The sequence below is a fragment of the Oncorhynchus keta genome, chromosome 34, assembly GCF_023373465.1.
Source record: "Oncorhynchus keta strain PuntledgeMale-10-30-2019 chromosome 34, Oket_V2, whole genome shotgun sequence".
Taxonomy (NCBI): Eukaryota; Metazoa; Chordata; class Actinopteri; order Salmoniformes; family Salmonidae; genus Oncorhynchus; species Oncorhynchus keta.
The window spans coordinates 4,317,010-4,336,089 of NC_068454.1; the positions used below are offsets into that span (position 1 = coordinate 4,317,010).

Below are 19,080 nucleotides of genomic sequence, written 5' to 3' on the forward strand. Positions count from 1 at the left end.
TGTTTTAACCTGGATTTACTTAACAAAAGGTACACCTCAATAGGTGGTCCAGGTATCCTCATGAAATGGCACATGGATTATCCTCTACAAGGCTGTAACTTTGTGTTGCATATTTGAGGGGGTCAAATCAAATAAAATTTTATTTGTCACATCAAACATGGTTAGCAGATGTTAATGTGAGTGTAGCGAAATGCTTGTGCTTCTAGTTCCGACAATGCAGTAATATCCAAGGAGTAATCTAACCTAACAATTTCACAACAACTACCTTATACACACAAGTGTAAAGGAATGAATAAGAATATGTACATAAAAATATATATATGAATGACTGATGGTATAGAGTGGCATAGGCAAGATGCAGTGGATGATATAGAATACAGTATATACTTATGAGGTGGGTAATGTAGGGTATGTAAACATGTGAAAGTTTAAAGTGGCTAGTGATACATGTATTACATAAAGATGGCAAGATGCAGTAGATGATATAGAATACAGTATATACTTATGAGGTGGGTAATGTAGGGTATGTAAACATCATATAAAGTGACTAGTGATACCTTTATTACATACATTTTTCCATTATTAAAGTGGCTAGAGTTGAGTCAGTGTGTTGGCAGCAGCCACTCAATGTTAGTGGTGGCTGTTTAACAGTCTGATGGCCTTGAAATAGAAGCTGTTTTTCAGTCTCTATGTCCCTGCTTTGATGCACATGTACTGACCTCGCCTTCTGGATGATAGCGGGGTGAACAGGCAGTGGCTCGGGTGGTTGTTGTCCTTGATGATATTTTTGGCCTTCCTGTGACATCGGATGGTGGAGGTGTCTTGGAGGGCAGGTAGTTTGCCCCCGGTGATGCGTTGTGCAGACCTCACTACCCTTTGGAGAGCCTTACGGTTATGGGCGGAGCAGTTGCCGTACCAGGCGGTGATACAGCCCGACAGCATGCTCTCGATTCTGTATCTGTAAAAGTTTGTGAGTGTTTTTGATGACCAGCCAAATTTCTTCAGCCTCCTGAGGTTGAAGAGGCTGTTTTTCTGGGATTGATTTGCACTTTTTGCACCAAATGACATTCATCTCCAGGAGACAGAACGCTTCTCCTTCCTGAGCGGTTGTCACGGCTTTCTTCCTGGGAAGGAGAGGCGGACCAAAACGCAGCGTGGTTATAGTTCATGGTTCTATAATAAGAGACACTTAACATGAACTAACTACAAAACAATAAACATGGCAAACAAAACAGTCCGCACTGGTGTAGAAAACACAAAGACAGGAAACTATCACCCACAAAATACCCAAAGAATATGGCTGCCTAAATATGGCTCCCAATCAGAGACAACGATAAACACCTGCCTCTGATTGAGAACCAATCCAGGCAACCATAGACTTACCTAGACACCTAAAAGAACACAACCCCACAAATCTACAAAAAAACCCTAGACAAGACAAAACACATAAATCCCCCATGTCACACCCTGGCCTAACCAAAATAATAAAGAAAACAAAGGTAACTAAGGCCAGGGTGTGACAGTACCCCCCCAAAGGTGCAGACTCCCGACCGCACACCTAAACCCATAGGGGAGGGTCTGCGTGGGCGTCTGTCCACGGTGGCGGCTCTGGCGCGGGACGTGGACCCCACTCCACCATAGTCTTAGTCCGCTTTTGTAGCATCCAGTCGATAGTTGTGAGTCCACATGGGTTGATTTTAGTAACTGTAACTGAGTTGCAGTGGGAGTGACTTTTCGCATGAGCTGAGAACTTCTCAATAGTCTTATTCCAACTATTAAAGCCTGTGTTGACAAATACAGGGTCTGATATTGTGCCAAAGGGTGAAATCTTCAGAAACAAATGGGTGCATAAAACTCCCTATAAAAAGATCCGCTGTAATGCAGCCAGGGGGAAATCTTGAAACCACATCTCTTGAAATTACAAAGTCAGCTCGTGTCTGGATAACAATAAACTTGGGAAGTGATTGATTTGGCTTTGTGCTGGTGCTAACGTCCATTGCTTGTATCTGTTTCCGTATAGAGCACTTGGGTTACAGTCAGCGGAGATGAAGAATTGCACCGATAGTGCTTTTTAACTCAATTTCTCACCTGATGACGTTCGTCCTCTCCCTACCTCAACATGGGTTCATTCTGTCTCTCTCTCTCTCTCTCTCTCTCTCTCTCTCTCTCTCTCTCTCTCTCTCTCTATTTCTCTCTCTCTCTCTATTTCTCTCTATTTCTCTCTCTCTCTCTCTCTCTCTCTCTCTCTCTCTCTCTCTCTCTCTCTCTCTCACTCTCTCTCTCTCTCTCACTATTTCTCTCTCTCTCTCTATTTCTCTCTATTTCCCTCTCTCTCTATCTCTATCTATCATATGACCAAATGCCATTACATGTATGTATGTACAGTGGGGAGAACAAGTATTTAATACACTGACGATTTTGCAGGTTTTCCTACTTACAAAGCATGTAGAGGTCTGTAATTTTTATCATAGGTACACTTCAACTGTGAGAGACGGAATCTAAAACAAAAATCCAGAAAATCACATTGATTGATTTTTAAGTAATTCATTTGCATTTTATTGCATGACATAAGTATTTGATCACCTACCAACCAGTAAGAATTCCGGCTCTGACAGACCTGTTAGTTTTTCTTTAAGAAGCCCTCCTGTTCTCCACTCCTGTATTAACTGCACCCGTTTGAACTCGTTACCTGTATAAAAGACACCCGTCCACACACTCAATCAGTCTGAAGAAGCTGACTTGGTAGCTTTCAGCACGAACGTGCATTATTTAATTCCCCTTGTATATTTTTTAGCACGTTCATATTTCCCCATATATCTAGTAATTAATTTATCCTACATGTATATACTGTTCTTTTCCACTTTTGCCAGTATCACAAGTATTTACTGTACACGGGGCTAATTATGTGTTGAGGAAATGTTTGATCGAGTTGCATCCCATAGGGCGGTGCACAGTTGGCCCAGCGTCGTCCGGGTTTGGCCCCGGGGTAGGCCATCGTTAACTACTTTCCGTAGTTAAATAAAGGTTACATTGTGACGCATTTCAGTTTCATATTTACAGTGCATTTCAGTTTCATATTTACAGTGCATTTCAGTTTCATATTTACAGCGCATTTCAGTTTCATATTTACAGTGCATTCCAGTTTCATATTTAGAGTGCATTTCAGTTTCATATTTAGAGTGCATTTCAGTTTCATATTTAGAGTGCATTTGAGTTCCATATTTACAGTGCATTTCAGTTCCATATTTACAGTGCATTTCAGTTTCATAATTACAGTGCATTTTAGTTTCATATTTACAGTGCATTTCAGTTCCATATTTACAGCGCATTTCAGTTTCATATTTACAGCGCATTTCAGTTTCATATTTACAGTGCATTCCAGTTTCATATTTAGAGTGCATTTCAGTTTCATATTTAGAGTGCATTTCAGTTTCATATTTAGAGTGCATTTGAGTTCCATATTTACAGTGCATTTCAGTTCCATATTTACAGTGCATTTCAGTTTCATAATTACAGTGCATTTTAGTTTCATATTTACAGTGCATTTCAGTTTCATATTTACAGTGCATTTCAGTTTCATATTTACAGTGCATTTCAGTTCCATATTTACAGTGCATTTCAGTTCCATATTTACAGTGCATTCGGAAAGTATTCAGGCCCCTTTACCCTTTTCACATTTTGTTACGTTGCAACATTATTCTGAAATGGATAAGAAAAACAGGTCCACATGGGCAGGATATAACCCGGCCCAATTTTCCGAAGCACAGCCCCCACACCACTAGAGGGATATCTTCAACCACCAACCCATTACCCTGAGACAAGGCCGAGTATAGCCCACGAAGATCTCCCCCACGGCACGAACCCGGACAGGAAGATCACGTCAGTGACTCAACCCACTCAAGTGACGCACCCCTCCTAGGGACGGCATGGAAGAGCACCAGTAAGCCAGTGACTCAGCCCCCGTAACAGGGTCAGAGGCAAAGAATCCCAGTGGAGAAAGAGGAGAACCGGCCAGGCAGAGACAGCAAGGACGGTTTGTCGCTCCAGTGCCTTTCACCCCCATATGCCTTGAAATACGCAGATCGACGGATTACAAGTAAACCTACATTGTAAAACTTCTGACAGCCGACTTTATACCACTTTCAGAAGGCATGGATCATTAACTCATTGTCAACATGACTCTGCCGTTGTGCTGTAGAATTTGTGAATTTTGTGTCTTGTATAATACATCTAGGTTGACGGTGAGTTTATACTTGGATGAAGTGTACATTTTTTGTTAACTGTAATTTAGTTGGTTACGTTCCAACATTCCCTCCATCTTGTGCTGATATCAGTTATTTTTTAAATCTTGGCTCCAATAGTTGATATGTTTTTCTTTAGAGGTTGTCAGTTGGATCTCTGAAAGGTTTTCTATATCTCACCTGTCATATGAGTGTATTTTTCTGACCCAGATAGGATTCCCTCAATATTTCTCTGCTGTCCAAAAGCTTTCAGGTTGGATTTTAGGTTGCAGCAGGAAGTTTTAGGTTGCAGCAGGAAGTTTTAGGTTGCAGCAGGAAGTTTTAGGTTGCAGCGGGAAGTTTTAGGTTGCAGCAGGAAGTTTTAGGTTGCAGCAGGAAGTTTTAGGTTGCAGCGGGAAGTTTTAGGTTGCAGCAGGAAGTTTTAGGTTGCAGCAGGAAGTTTTAGGTTGCAGCAGGAAGTTTTAGGTTGCAGCAGGAAGTTTTAGGTTGCAGCAGGAAGTTTTAGGTTGCAGCAGGAAGTTTTAGGTTGCAGCAGGAAGTTTTAGGTTGCAGCAGGAAGTTTTAGGTTGCAGCAGGAAGTTTTCATACCCTTTGATTTATTGCACATTTTGTTGTTGTCTAAATTTCAAAATGGATTCTATGTTTTCTCACCCATCTACACATAATAACCCATTGTGACAAAGTGTAAACATGATTTTAGAAATGTTTGCAAATGTTTTTGAAAAATAAAATACAGAATTATCTAATTTACATAAGTTTGTAGAAGCAGCTCTGACGGCTGTGGGGCTTTTCAGGGTAAGTCTCTTAAGAGCTTTGCACACCTGGATTGTACAATATTTGCACATTAATCTTTTCAAAAATGTTTCAGGCTCTGTCACGTTGGTTGTTCATCATTGCTAGACGGCCTTTTTCAAGTCTTTCCATAGATGCTCAAGGAGATTGAAGTCGAAACGGTCACTCAGGATAATTCTATGTTGTCTTGGAAAGCAACTCCAGTGTATATTTGGCCTTGTGTTTTAGGTTATTGTCCTGCTGAAAGGTTGTTGTCCCAGTGTCTGTGGGAAAGCAGACTGAACCAGGTTTTCCCCTAGGATTATCTCTGTGCTTAGCTCTATTCCATTTCATTTTATCCCCAAACAAACGTCCTTGCCGATGACAGGCATACCCATAACATGATGCAGCGACGACCATGCTTGAAAACATGAAGAGCGGTACTCAGTGATGTGTTGGATTTGCCCCAAACATAAGGCTTTGTATTCAGGACAAGGTTAATTTATTTTCAATTGTTTTAGTGTATTGTTGCCAACAGGATGCATGTTTTGGAATATTTTAACTTCTTTTCACTCTGTCAATTAGGTTAGTATTGTGGAGTAACTACAATGTTGTTGATTCATCCTCAGTGTTCTCCTATCACAGCCATCTGTAACTGTTTTAAAGACAACCATTGGCCTCATGGTGAAAATCCCTGAGCGGTTTCCTTCCTCTCCGGCAACTGAGTTAGGAGGGACACCTGTATCTTTGTAGTGACTGGGTGTATTGATACACCATCCAAGGTGTAATTAATAACTTCACCATGCTTAAAGGGATATTCTGTGTCAGCTTTATTTATGTTTTACCCATCTACCAATAGGTGCCCTTGGTTGCAAGGCATTGGAAAACCTCCCTGATCTTTCTGGTTGACTCTGTGTTTATAAATACACTGCACGACTGAGGGACTTTACAGATAATTGTATGTTAAACACTATTATTGCACACAGAGTGAGTCCATGCAAGTTATTATGGGACATTTGACTCCTGAACATATTTAGGCATCTTTTTTTTTTACCAATTTGAAAAATTTGAATAAACATAATTCCACTTTGACATTATGTGATATATATATTTTTTTTACCTTTATTTAACCAGGCAAGTCAGTTAAGAACATATTCTTATTTTCAATGACGGCCTGGGAACAGTGGGTTAACTGCCTGTTCAGGGGCAGAACAACAGATTTGTACCTTGTCAGCTCAGAGGTTTGAACTCGCAACCTTCCGGTTACTAGTCCAACACTCTAACCACTAGGCTACGCTGCCGCCCCTATATAGCGTATAGGCCAATGACACAGAATCTCAATGTCACCCATTTTAAATTCTGGCTGTAACAACAACTGAATACCTTCTGAAGGCACTGTGTTTGAAAACATCTACATTCTTCAGTCTAAAAAAAAAGAAGATTTTAAAAATTCTGTCTTGGAAATAATAGTATTTCCTATTACAGCGCCATTAACGGTTTCTCTGTCTTGAGTTTTCCATGTAGGCCTATTCTAATTCTAGAAAATCCATCCAAGGATAGTTAGATAGGGTTGTGTCTTTAGGGAGTGATATTGGTTATTGTAGAAAACATTTTATTTGTCTTCCATTTTTGTTCTAAACTATGAAGTTGTTGATTCTGTTCGCTTTTTTCCCCCTTTTGAAAACGAACGTGTGAAAAGATTCTGTGAAATAAAATAATTCTGGGGATTGAGAATGCGAGAGTGTAACAGAGGTTCCGAAAAGACCACGACTGACCTTATGAAAGTTGCTCTGGTTTGAACCTAAGCTCCAGGTCATGTAAATATGAAGGAGATAAGGACCATGTACTGCATGTCATTAATTATGAAAGTTTTGAATGGTCATCGCCACACTGTACATGCAAGAGCAGAGTTGAAGGCATGAACTTAGGTGGAAAAAGGGTAACTATTTGCTATTTGAAGAATCCCAAATCTAAAATATATTTTGATTTGTTTAACACTTTTTTTTGTTGGTTACTATATTGTGTTACTTTGTCATTTTTGATGTCTTCACTATTAATTCTACAATGTAGAAAATTGTAAAAAATAAAGAAAAACCATTGAATGAGTAGGTGTTGTAAAACGTTTGACAGGTAGTGTATATAATACCGTTCCTTCTGTAGCTCAGTTGGTAGAGCATGGCGCTTGTGACGCCAGGGTAGTGGGTTCGATTCCCAGGACCACCCATACGTAGAATGTATGCACACTTGACTGTAAGTCGCTTTGGATAAAAGCGTCTGCTAAATGGCATATATTATAATTATAATCAGTGTGTCCAGACTCTTATGAATTTGAAATTTGACGATTGATAATTCTCTCTTCTTCTCGGCGGAGGAACTGTTTTGCTGTTGATGAGTTCATCATCAACGCATCGTGCCGACAACATCAAAACAGCCTTTCCAGACTCTGGAGTCAGGAGGACTTTGAGTTTGGTATCAGGAACGATCAAGCACGTCAACATAAAAAGGGTTAGGGTTAGCCCTTTAACAATGTCTCGAGGACAGACTTCGTAAATATTGAACTTCTGACAAAATTATGCAAGATTTTAGCTTTAGGTTTATGCTGTACTTTGTTCCTTTTTAATGATGATATGACTTTATCCCTTAACACTGCATTTCTCAATTGCTCAGAAAACAGATCTCTCTCTCTCTCTCTCTCTCTCTCTCTCTCTCTCTCTCTCTCTCTCTCTCTCTCTCTCTCTCTCTCTCTCTCTCATCCTTAAAATGTTATTTGATCCCTGACCCCCTTTACCCTCATGTCAATCATTTAACATTTCACCCACCCCTCAGCTCACCGACCGCCGACAACCGCCCACCACAATACCCCCCCAACACCATCTCCGGTCCAGCTGCAGCCCAGGCAACTGTACACTGTGCTCTCTCCAGAAAATTCTCCTGGACCCAGACGACTGCTCTCTTTCTCTAGCTCTCTCTCTCTTTCACTCTCTCTCTCTCTCTCTCTCTCTCGCTCTCTCTCTCTTTCACTCTCTCTCTCTCGTTCACACCTCTCTCTCTCTCTGTCTCTCTTTCTTTCTTTCTCTCTCTCTCTCTCTCTCTCTCTCTCTCTCTCTTTCTCTCTTTCTCTCTTTCTCTCTCTCTCTCTCTCTCTCTCTCTCTCTCTCTCTCTCTCTCTCTCTCTCTCTCTCTCTCTCTCTCTCTTTCACTCTCTCTAGCTCTCTCTCTCTCCCTTAATCGACATCCACGTCTTCGGTGCCAGGGAGCAGTTGTTGTTGGGGGGTTTAACCGCCTTGCTCATGTGCAGAATAGCAGATTGATTTGATTTCGAAGGCAACCCTGCCATTAACTACCTGTCATTTTCAATTAGTTTCTATCTATGTTATGACATGGTTTTAAAGGCTATGCCGCAACAAGTGCAATGTAAGAACAATGCAGTGATAGAACAATCAACACAGACAACTGAGCAAAATGGTCACTAAAATATCCAGAGAGAAAACACCACTGGCAGCATATTTCACTGGTGTATTTTGTCAGAGATCAATCGGGATAGATTTCACTGGGTCTTGTGGATTTGGCCGTGTAGGCTTGGTTATCAGCTGGGTGAAATTTAGCTCAGCACAAAATATCTTTCGATACAATTCAGACTAAGATTGTCCTTTGTTAATAGTTCAAAGTTATCATTCTTAGATAACAAGTCAAACAGTGTGTCAGGAGAACATGGGGGAAAGCCGAGGGAGCAGGGCGATTTAAATTCCTACTAACGTTAGCTGGATGTTAATACCAAAGCCAACATAGATTTTCAAACTGGCTCCAGGTCATCTACAATTCCATGCTAGGTAAAGCTCCGTCTTATCTCAGTTCAACACCCACCCGTAGCACGCGCTCCAGCAGGTGTATCTCACCGATCATCCCTAAAGCCAACACCTCATTTGGCCGCCTTTCCTTCCAGTTCTCTGCTGCCTGTGACTGGTACGAATTGCAAAAATCGTTGAAGTTGGAGACTTTTATCTCCCTCACCAACTTTAAACATCTGCTATCTGAGCAGCTAACCGATCGCTGCAGCTGTACATAGCCCATCTGTAAATAGCCCACCAAATCTACCTACCTCATCCCCATACTGTTTTTATTTATTTACTTTTCTGCTCTTTTGCACACCAGTATCTCTACCTGCACATGCCCATCTGATCATTTATCACTCCAGTGTTAATCTGCAAAATTGTAATTATTCGCCTACCTCCTCATGCCTTTTGCACACAATGTATATAGACTCTTTTTTTCTATTTTTTTTCTACTGTGTTATTGACTTGTTTATTGTTTACTCCATGTGTAACTCTGTGTTGTCTGTTCACACTGCTATGCTTTATCTTGGCCAGGTCGCAGTTGTAAATGAGAACTTGTTCTCAACTAGTCTACCTGGTTAAATAAACTCCTTAGGGACAGAGGTGACTTACAGAAACATTTAAATGAACTATTATTTGATAAAACATTGAATTTGGTCTTTACTACTATAGCCCATAGAAACGCATTGATTAACACATTCATAAATGGCAAAAGAAAAATACAGTCAAAAAATAAATCAGAAGTAATAAGGTTTTGAAGTGTCTGTCCTTATATTGTAGTTTTTTTTGGACACATATTTAACCCCTTATTTTTGTTGGCACAAAACGACCTCCATACTTCCAGACCAGTCCCGTCACACTTGTGGGGGTTGTAGAGAGTCTTGTAGAGAGTCTTGTAGAGAGTCTTGTAGAGAGACTTGTAGAGAGTCTTGTAGAGAGACTTGTGGGGGTTGTAGAGAGTCTTGTAGAGAGTCTTGTAGAGAGTCTTGTAGAGAGTCTTGTAGAGAGACTTGTAGAGAGTCTTGTAGAGAGTCTTGTAGAGAGTTTTGTAGAGTCTTGTAGAGAGTCTTGTAGAGAGACTTGTGGGGGTTGTAGAGAGTCTTGTAGAGAGTTTTGTAGAGATACTTGTAGAGACTTTTGTAGAGAGTCTTGTAGAGAGTCTTGTAGAGAGTTTTGTAAGAGAGTCTTGTAGAGAGACTTGTAGAGTTTTGTAAGAGAGTCTTGTAGAGAGACTTGTAGAGAGTCTTGTAGAGAGTCTTGTAGAGAGACTTGTAGAGAGTCTTGTAGAGAGTTTTGTAGAGATACTTGTAGAGAGTCTTGTAGAGAGTCTTGTAGAGATACTTGTAGAGAGTCTTGTAGAGAGACTTGTAGAGTCTTGTAGAGAGTCTTGTAGAGAGTCTTGTTCATGAGAGTCTCATTTCCATAGAGTGGTCAGAATCATTTCTAGGCCAAACACTTCCGGACGCTACAGACGTTTTTGTGAGAAGAGCGATTTTTTTCTTTTAGGATGTCTCATAGTCTGACAAACAACACTGTAGCTCAGAACACCTTCCACAGCAGATGGAATCTCTCCTGGTCTGACAAACAACGCTGTAGCTCAGAACACATTCCACAGCAGATGGAATCTCTCCTGGTCTGACAAACAACGCTGTAGCTCAGAACACATTCCACAGCAGATGGAATCTCTCCTGGTCTGACAAACAACGCTGTAGCTCAGAACACATTCCACAGTAGATGGAATCTCTCCTGGTCTGACAAACAACGCTGTAGCTCAGAACACCTTCCACAGCAGATGGAATCTCTCATAGTCTGACAAACAACGCTGTAGCTCAGAACACATTCCACAGCAGATGGAATCTCTCCTAGTCTGACAAACAACGCTGTAGCTCAGAACACATTCCACAGCAGATGGAATCTCTCATAGTCTGACAAACAACACTGTAGCTCAGAACACATTCCACAGCAGATGGAATCTCTCATAGTCTGACAAACAACGCTGTAGCTCAGAACACATTCCACAGCAGATGGAATCTCTCATAGTCTGACAAACAACGCTGTAGCTCAGAACACCTTCCACAGCAGATGGAATCTCTCCTAGTCTGACAAACAACGCTGTAGCTCAGAACACCTTTCACAGCAGATGGAATCTCTCCTAGTCTGACAAACAACGCTGTAGCTCAGAACACATTCCACAGCAGATGGAATCTCTCATAGTCTGACAAACAACGCTGTAGCTCAGAACACATTCCACAGCAGATGGAATCTCTCCTAGTCTGACAAACAACGCTGTAGCTCAGAACACATTCCACAGCAGATGGAATCTCTCATAGTCTGACAAACAACGCTGTAGCTCAGAACACCTTTCACAGCAGATGGAATCTCTCCTAGTCTGACATACAACGCTGTAGCTCAGAACACCTTTCACAGCAGATGGAATCTCTCCTAGTCTGACAAACAACGCTGTAGCTCAGAACACCTTTCACAGCAGATGGAATCTCTCCTGGTCTGACAAACAACGCTGTAGCTCAGAACACCTTCCACAGCAGATGGAATCTCTCATAGTCTGACAAACAACGCTGTAGCTCAGAACACCTTTCACAGCAGATGGAATCTCTCATAGTCTGACAAACAACGCTGTAGCTCAGAACACCTTCCACAGCAGATGGAATCTCTCATAGTCTGACAAACAACGCTGTAGCTCAGAACACCTTTCACAGCAGATGGAATCTCTCATAGTCTGACAAACAACGCTGTAGCTCAGAACACCTTTCACAGCAGATGGAATCTCTCATAGTCTGACAAACAACGCTGTAGCTCAGAACACCTTTCACAGCAGATGGAATCTCTCCTAGTCTGACAAACAACGCTGTAGCTCAGAACACCTTTCACAGCAGATGGAATCTCTCATAGTCTGACAAACAACGCTGTAGCTCAGAACACCTTTCACAGCAGATGGAATCTCTCCTAGTCTGACAAACAACGCTGTAGCTCAGAACACCTTTCACAGCAGATGGAATCTCTCCTAGTCTGACAAACAACGCTGTAGCTCAGAACACCTTCCACAGCAGATGGAATCTCTCATAGTCTGACAAACAACACTGTAGCTCAGAACACCTTTCACAGCAGATGGAATCTCTCCTGGTCTGACAAACAACGCTGTAGCTCAGAACACCTTTCACAGCAGATGGAATCTCTCCTAGTCTGACAAACAACGCTGTAGCTCAGAACACCTTTCACAGCAGATGGAATCTCTCATAGTCTGACAAACAACGCTGTAGCTCAGAACACCTTTCACAGCAGATGGAATCTCTCCTAGTCTGACAAACAACGCTGTAGCTCAGAACACCTTTCACAGCAGATGGAATCTCTCATAGTCTGACAAACAACGCTGTAGCTCAGAACACATTCCACAGCAGATGGAATCTCTCATAGTCTGACAAACAACGCTGTAGCTCAGAACACATTCCACAGCAGATGGAATCTCTCATAGTCTGACAAACAACGCTGTAGCTCAGAACACCTTTCACAGCAGATGGAATCTCTCATAGTCTGACAAACAACGCTGTAGCTCAGGACACCTTTCACAGCAGATGGTATCTCTCCTGGTCTGACATACAATGTTTTTACCATTCCAGTGAGCGAAATGTGCCGAACGACGTCTTTTAAATCCCCAAATTGATTTTCAACTCCTAGGGATATCTACTGAAACATTGGCAGGGTCGTGTAGGTTCCTTTCTAAATGTAATCCATTACAGTTACTAGTTACCAGTACAACATTGTAATCAGTAACGTAACTTTTGGATCATCCGAACTCAGTAACATAATTAGATTACTTTCAGTTACTTTTGGATTACTTTGAGTAATAGGCATTTAGAAGGAGACAAGAAACGATCCATCAAACGCATTCGATGTGTCATCGTAGTGGTCTCTGATTGGTGGTCATCATTTGATGTGTCGTCGTAGTTGTCTCTGATTGGTGGTCATCATTTGGTGTGTCATCGTAGTTGTCTCTGATTGGTGGTCATCATTTGGTGTGTCATCGTAGTGGTCTCTGATTGGTGTGTCATCGTAGTGGTCTCTGATTGGTGGTCATCATTTGGTGTGTCATCGTAGTGGTCTCTGATTGGTGGTCATCGTTTGGTGTGTCATTGTAGTGGTCTCTGATTGGTGTGTCATTGTAGTGGTCTCTGATTGGTGGTCATCATTTGGTGTGTCATCATAGTGGTCTCTGATTGGTGGTCGTCATTTGGTGTGTCATCGTAGTGGTCTCTGATTGGTGGTCATCATTTGGTGTGTCATTGTAGTGGTCTCTGATTGGTGGTCATCATTTGGTGTGTCATCGTAGTGGTCTCTGATTGGTGGTCATCATTTGGTGTGTCATCGTAGTGGTCTCTGATTGGTGGTCATCATTTGGTGTGTCATCGTAGTGGTCTCTGATTGGTGGTCATCATTTGGTGTGTCATCGTAGTGGTCTCTGATTGGTGGTCATCATTTGGTGTGTCATCGTAGTGGTCTCTGATTGGTGGTCATCATTTGGTGTGTCATCGTAGTGGTCTCTGATTGGTGGTCATCGTTTGGTGTGTCATCGTAGTGGTCTCTGATTGGTGTGTCATCGTAGTGGTCTCTGATTGGTGGTCATCGTTTGGTGTGTCATCGTAGTGGTCTCTGATTGATGTGTCATCGTAGTGGTCTCTGATTGGTGGTCATCATTTGGTGTGTCATCGTCATGGTCTCTGATTGGTGGTCATCGTTTGATGTGTCGTCGTAGTTGTCTCTGATTGGTGGTCATGATTTGATGTGTCGTCGTAGTGGTCTCTGATTGGTGGTCATCATTTGGTGTGTCATCGTAGTGGTCTCTGATTGGTGTGTCATCGTAGTAGTCTCTGATTGGTGGTCAGATTGCACCTTTTGCACCTGAATTAAAAACAGAAAGATGTAATAATGTAATTTGTTTTGTCAAACATCCTTTCTGAATTTAAAAGTAATCCAAGAAGTAGTCATCTAGTTTTTTCAAAAGTATCTGTAATATTTGCTGGTAACGTAACCGATTACATTTACAGTTTATTTTTTTGTTTGTAATCAGATAACATCTTCCCCGGAAAGAAGAAGAAGGGTGGGGTTGTCACGCCCTGACCATGGAGAGCCTTTGGTTCTCCATGATGTTTAGGTCAGAGCGTGACTAGGGGGGTGTTCTAGTAATTTTGTTTCTATGTTCTGGGATTGAGTATGGTTCCCAATTGGAGGCAGCTGATTATCGTTGTCTCTCAGTGGGGATCATACTTAAGGGTTCCCTGTTCCCACCTGCTTTGTGGGATACTGTTTTGAGTGAGTGTATGTAGCACCTCACTACTGCACGGTCGTTGGTTTTTCTTTCGTTGTTTAAAGTTTCACTAAAAATAAAGAACTTCAATCATGCCGCGCCTTGGTCCATCTATACACACGACCGTGACATAGGGTGTATGTGTCATGATTAACGACTCATGGTGTGATTGTGATAACATACAGGAATTCAAGTCCTTTTGTTCACCCAACCTAAAATACATTCACAAACATTTTGCTACATCCGCTATAACATCTGCTGAACACGTGTATGTGACAAATACAATTTGATTTGATTTGACATGTAACGGATTACATCAGTTCCTCCCCATACCTGGACATTGGTCCTGTCCAGAAACACCGTCTATACCCAGATATTAAAAAGACTGGACTGGTCTAAACAAAATGGTAGTAGCTCCACCCTCCTCTCCTGCATCTCCTCCTCTCTCCACTCTAGGACAACAAGGTACTAAACAATATGGTAGTAGCGCAACCTTGCCCTCTGATAGGTCATAAAGATTCCTCTCCTCTCTCCACTCTAGGACAACAAGGTGTTCAGCTACCACCAGCGTAGCCATGTCCTGGTGGAGGGCTTCCCCAAGGACATCTCTGAGGTGTTCCCTGGTTTCCCTGACCACCTGGACGCTGCTGTGGTGTGTCCCAAGGGAGATTGTCGCTGAGACATATTCTTCAAGGGTAAGCTAATAAATGTCCCATATCTCTATCAAATCAGCAATCAATCTCTTATAAATCAACAATGCGCAAATGTAGCATTTTCAATTAAAAACATTTAAATACCTGTCCTCTGTAGCTCAGTCGGTAAGGCGCTTGTAATGTCAGCAAAGGGAATTTTGATTTCTGGGACCACTCATAAGTAAAACATTTATGCACACATGACTGTAAACGACTTTGGATAAAACGGTGTATATATATATATAATGCTAATGATATATTATTGCTACCTGAATTGACACCAACCTTGCTTCCTCCCCAGGGCATGCCGTGTTCGACTTTGACACCTACACTAAGAAGGTAAAGGCCAGTGGACCCACCTCCCCAACTTCACCTCGGCCCTTCGCTGGTCGGATCACTACTACTGTTTCCATGGACACCAGTTCACCAAGTTCCACCCTTAGTCCGGAAGTGTGACAGGGAAGTACCCCAAAAGACTACTTCACGAAGTGCCCCAACTTCAGTGAGTCCAGGGGGGGGCAGCTGAACAGAGATTTTAAACACAGCTGACATCTTAAAGTTGAGCAGACATTTTGTACGGTTGTTATTAAAGACTCAGCAAGAAAATAAATAGCAGTAGATCTCTTCAACAACTAAGAGCGTTGAAGCACGAATCTAAACTAACGAACGTTAAGTCAGTCACACAAGATATCGCTGGAGATGATTGGCTGTGGACACCGTGGGACGAACATTAGTCAGTCACACAAGATATCGCTGGAGATGATTGGCTGTGGACACCGTGGGACGAACATTAGTCAGTCACACAAGATATCGCTGGAGATGTTTGGCTGTGGACACCGTGGGACGAACAGTAGTCAGTCACACAAGATATCGCTGGAGATGATTGGCTGTGGACACCGTGGGACGAACATTAGTCAGTCACACAAGATATCGCTGGAGATGATTGGCTGTGGACACCGTGGGACGAACAGTAGTCAGTCACACAAGATATCAAGCTGGAGATGATTGGCTGTGGACACCGTGGGATACTGGAGATGAACATTAGTCAGTCACACAAGATATCGCTGGAGATGATTGGCTGTGGACACCGTGGGACGAACATTAGTCAGTCACACAAGATATCGCTGGAGATGATTGGCTGTGGACACCGTGGGACGAACATTAGTCAGTCACACAAGATATCGCTGGAGATGATTGGCTGTGGACACCGTGGGACGAACATTAGTCAGTCACACAAGATATCGCTGGAGATGATTGGCTGTGGACACCATGGGGCCCAAATCCTCTAACTTCAGATCCATGCTGTCAACTCTGACTTTTGCCTTATTCATTCAGTAGCCCTTTCCAGCAGTCAAATGACCTAGTGGCCTCATGGGTGGAACGTTATTCATTCAGTAGCCCTTTCCAGCAGTCAAATGACCTAGTGGCCTCATGGGTGGAACGTTATTCCTTCAGTAGCCCTTTCCAGCAGTCAAATGACCTCGTGGCCTCATGGGTGGAACGTTATTCATTCAGTAGCCCTTTCCAGCAGTCAAATGACCTAGTGGCCTCATGGGTGGAACGTTATTCATTCAGTAGCCCTTTCCAGCAGTCAAATGACCTAGTGGCCTCATGGGTGGAACGTTATTCCTTCAGTAGCCCTTTCCAGCAGTCAAATGACCTAGTGGCCTCATGGGTGGAACGTTATTCATTCAGTAGCCCTTTCCAGCAGTCAAATGACCTAGTGGCCTCATGGGTGGAACGTTATTCTTTTTTATCTCTATAATTATATAAATAATAAAAATAATTTAAAAAATATGTGGAAAATCTGGTGTTTCTATGTCAAACGATTTTGCTCTGATTCAGTCTTCTGTGGTGTATATAAAGAGAACAGCCAATCAGAGAACAGCCAACCAGAGAACAGCCAACCAGAGAACAGCCAACCAGAGAACAGCCAACCAGAGAACAGCCAACCAGAGAACAGAACACTTAATTAACAGTCAAACGGTTTAGCTCTGATTCAGTCTTCTGTGGGGTATATAAAGAGAACAGCCAACCAGAGAACAGCCAACCAGAGAACAGCCAACCAGAGAACAGCCAACCAGAGAACAGAACACTTAATTAACAGTCAAACGGTTTAGCTCTGATTCAGTCTTCTGTGGGGTATATAAAGAGAACAGCCAACCAGAGAACAGCCAACCAGAGAACAGCCAACCAGAGAACAGCCAACCAGAGAACAGCCAACCAGAGAACAGAACACTTAATTAACAGTCAAACGGTTTAGCTCTGATTCAGTCTTCTGTGGGGTATATAAAGTATAATATCGGGATGCAAACTCAAGGTGGAATACATTTCAGCTCTTTATCTGACATGGAACAGGTGTCTTATTTAATGTATTTAAGCCCATAACCATGTGTGTGAGGTGGATACTTTTGTTTCAAAGTAGATTTGTTTAAGACTACCCAGAATCCCTCTGTGTGACCCCTGATTTAACCCACTGCGGTAACAGTTTAAGGTCACTGAGAGTTGGGTATTTAAACTCGAGTCATTCATGTGTATCTCAAGTTGGGATTTATCCTGATGATTTAATGAGGCATCGATTGGGTTCAGTCAGGACTGACGAGACCGTTTCTGAACAAATGTCCCGAAGTGTGTTCAGCGTTTTCATTGAGTATGTAATGTCAGTATTTATATTTGAAACCAGGAAGAATGATCCTACCTCATATCCCTTCTTCTTCTAATGTTAAGTCCAGCTGTTGTCTGTCTGACATGAACGAATAGTATTTCACAGATAATACTTCAGCTTTTATTGTGTCCATGTCTTCCCAATGAATATTACAGTCACTCTCCCAATAAACATACAATATTATACAGTTCCAATAACCTTTAGTGTTTCATACTATACACATATGTGTCCCCTCTCACTATACTAAAAAGAGAACCCCAAGGACATATATGGCTCTAGGATAAGAACTATATAAATCTTATTTGTTTTGCCACATATTCCGAATACAACAGGTGTAGGTGGACCTTACAGTGAAATGCTGAATACAACAGGTGTAGGTAGACTTTACAGTGAAATGCTGAATACAACAGGTGTAGTAGACCTTACAGTGAAATGCTGAATACAACAGGTGTAGTAGACCTTACAGTGAAATGCTGAATACAACAGGTGTAGTAGACCTTACAGTGAAATGCTGAATACAACAGGTGTAGGTAGACCTTACAGTGAAATGCTGAATACAACAGGTGTAGGTAGACCTTACAGTGAAATGCTGAATACAACAGGTGTAGTAGACCTTACAGTGAAATGCTGAATACAACAGGTGTAGTAGACCTTACAGTGAAATGCTGAATACAACAGGTGTAGGTAGACCTTACAGTGAAATGCTGAATACAACAGGTGTAGTAGACCTTACAGTGAAATGCTGAATACAACAGGTGTAGTAGACCTTACAGTGAAATGCTTAATACAACAGGTGTAGTAGACCTTACAGTGAAATGCTGAATACAACAGGTGTAGTAGACCTTACAGTGAAATGCTGAATACAACAGGTGTAGTAGACCTTACAGTGAAATGCTGAATACAACAGGTGTAGTAGACCTTACAGTGAAATGCTTAATACAACAGGTGTAGTAGACCTCACAGTGAAATGCTGAATACAACAGGTGTAGTAGACCTTACAGTGAAATGCTGAATACAACAGGTGTAGTAGACCTTACAGTGAAATGCCAACATACAAACCCTTAAAACCAAACATTGCAGTTTTAAGGAAATACCTAATAAAAAAGACAAGAGATTAATCAAATGACCAAACAAATGGCCAATCAAATGACCAATCAAATGGCCAATCAAATGACCAATCAAAAGGCCAATCAAATGACCAATCAAAAGGCTATTACAGTAACCACTTCCTCCCCATTTGTTCTGTACGCTGCTGCTTCTCGCTGTGTATTATCTGTGCACAGTCACTTCACCCCTACCTACATATACAAATGACCTCTAACCTGTACCCCCGTACACTGACTCGGTACCGGTACCCCCTGTATATACAGTTGAAGTCGGAAGCTTACATACACCTTAGCCAAATACATTTAAACTCAGTTTTTCACAAATCCTGACATTTCATCCAAGTAAAAAAATTCCATGTTTTAGGTCAGTTAGGATCACCACTTTATTTTAAGAGTGTGAAATGTCAGAATAATAGTAGAGAGAATGATTTATTTCAGCTTTTATTTCTTTC

The 19,080-nt window shown here is 41.9% G+C and overlaps 1 long non-coding RNA gene across 1 annotated transcript; it reads left to right on the plus strand.

The window, feature by feature from the left end:
* Positions 1-3,842: 3,842 nt before the first annotated feature.
* LOC118377259 (uncharacterized) lies at positions 3,843-15,827 on the plus strand. The gene is made up of 3 exons (XR_004824204.2): positions 3,843-4,109; positions 14,707-14,860; positions 15,159-15,827. It is a non-coding gene; the product is annotated as an uncharacterized LOC118377259 (long non-coding RNA).
* The last annotated feature ends 3,253 nt before the right edge of the window (positions 15,828-19,080 follow it).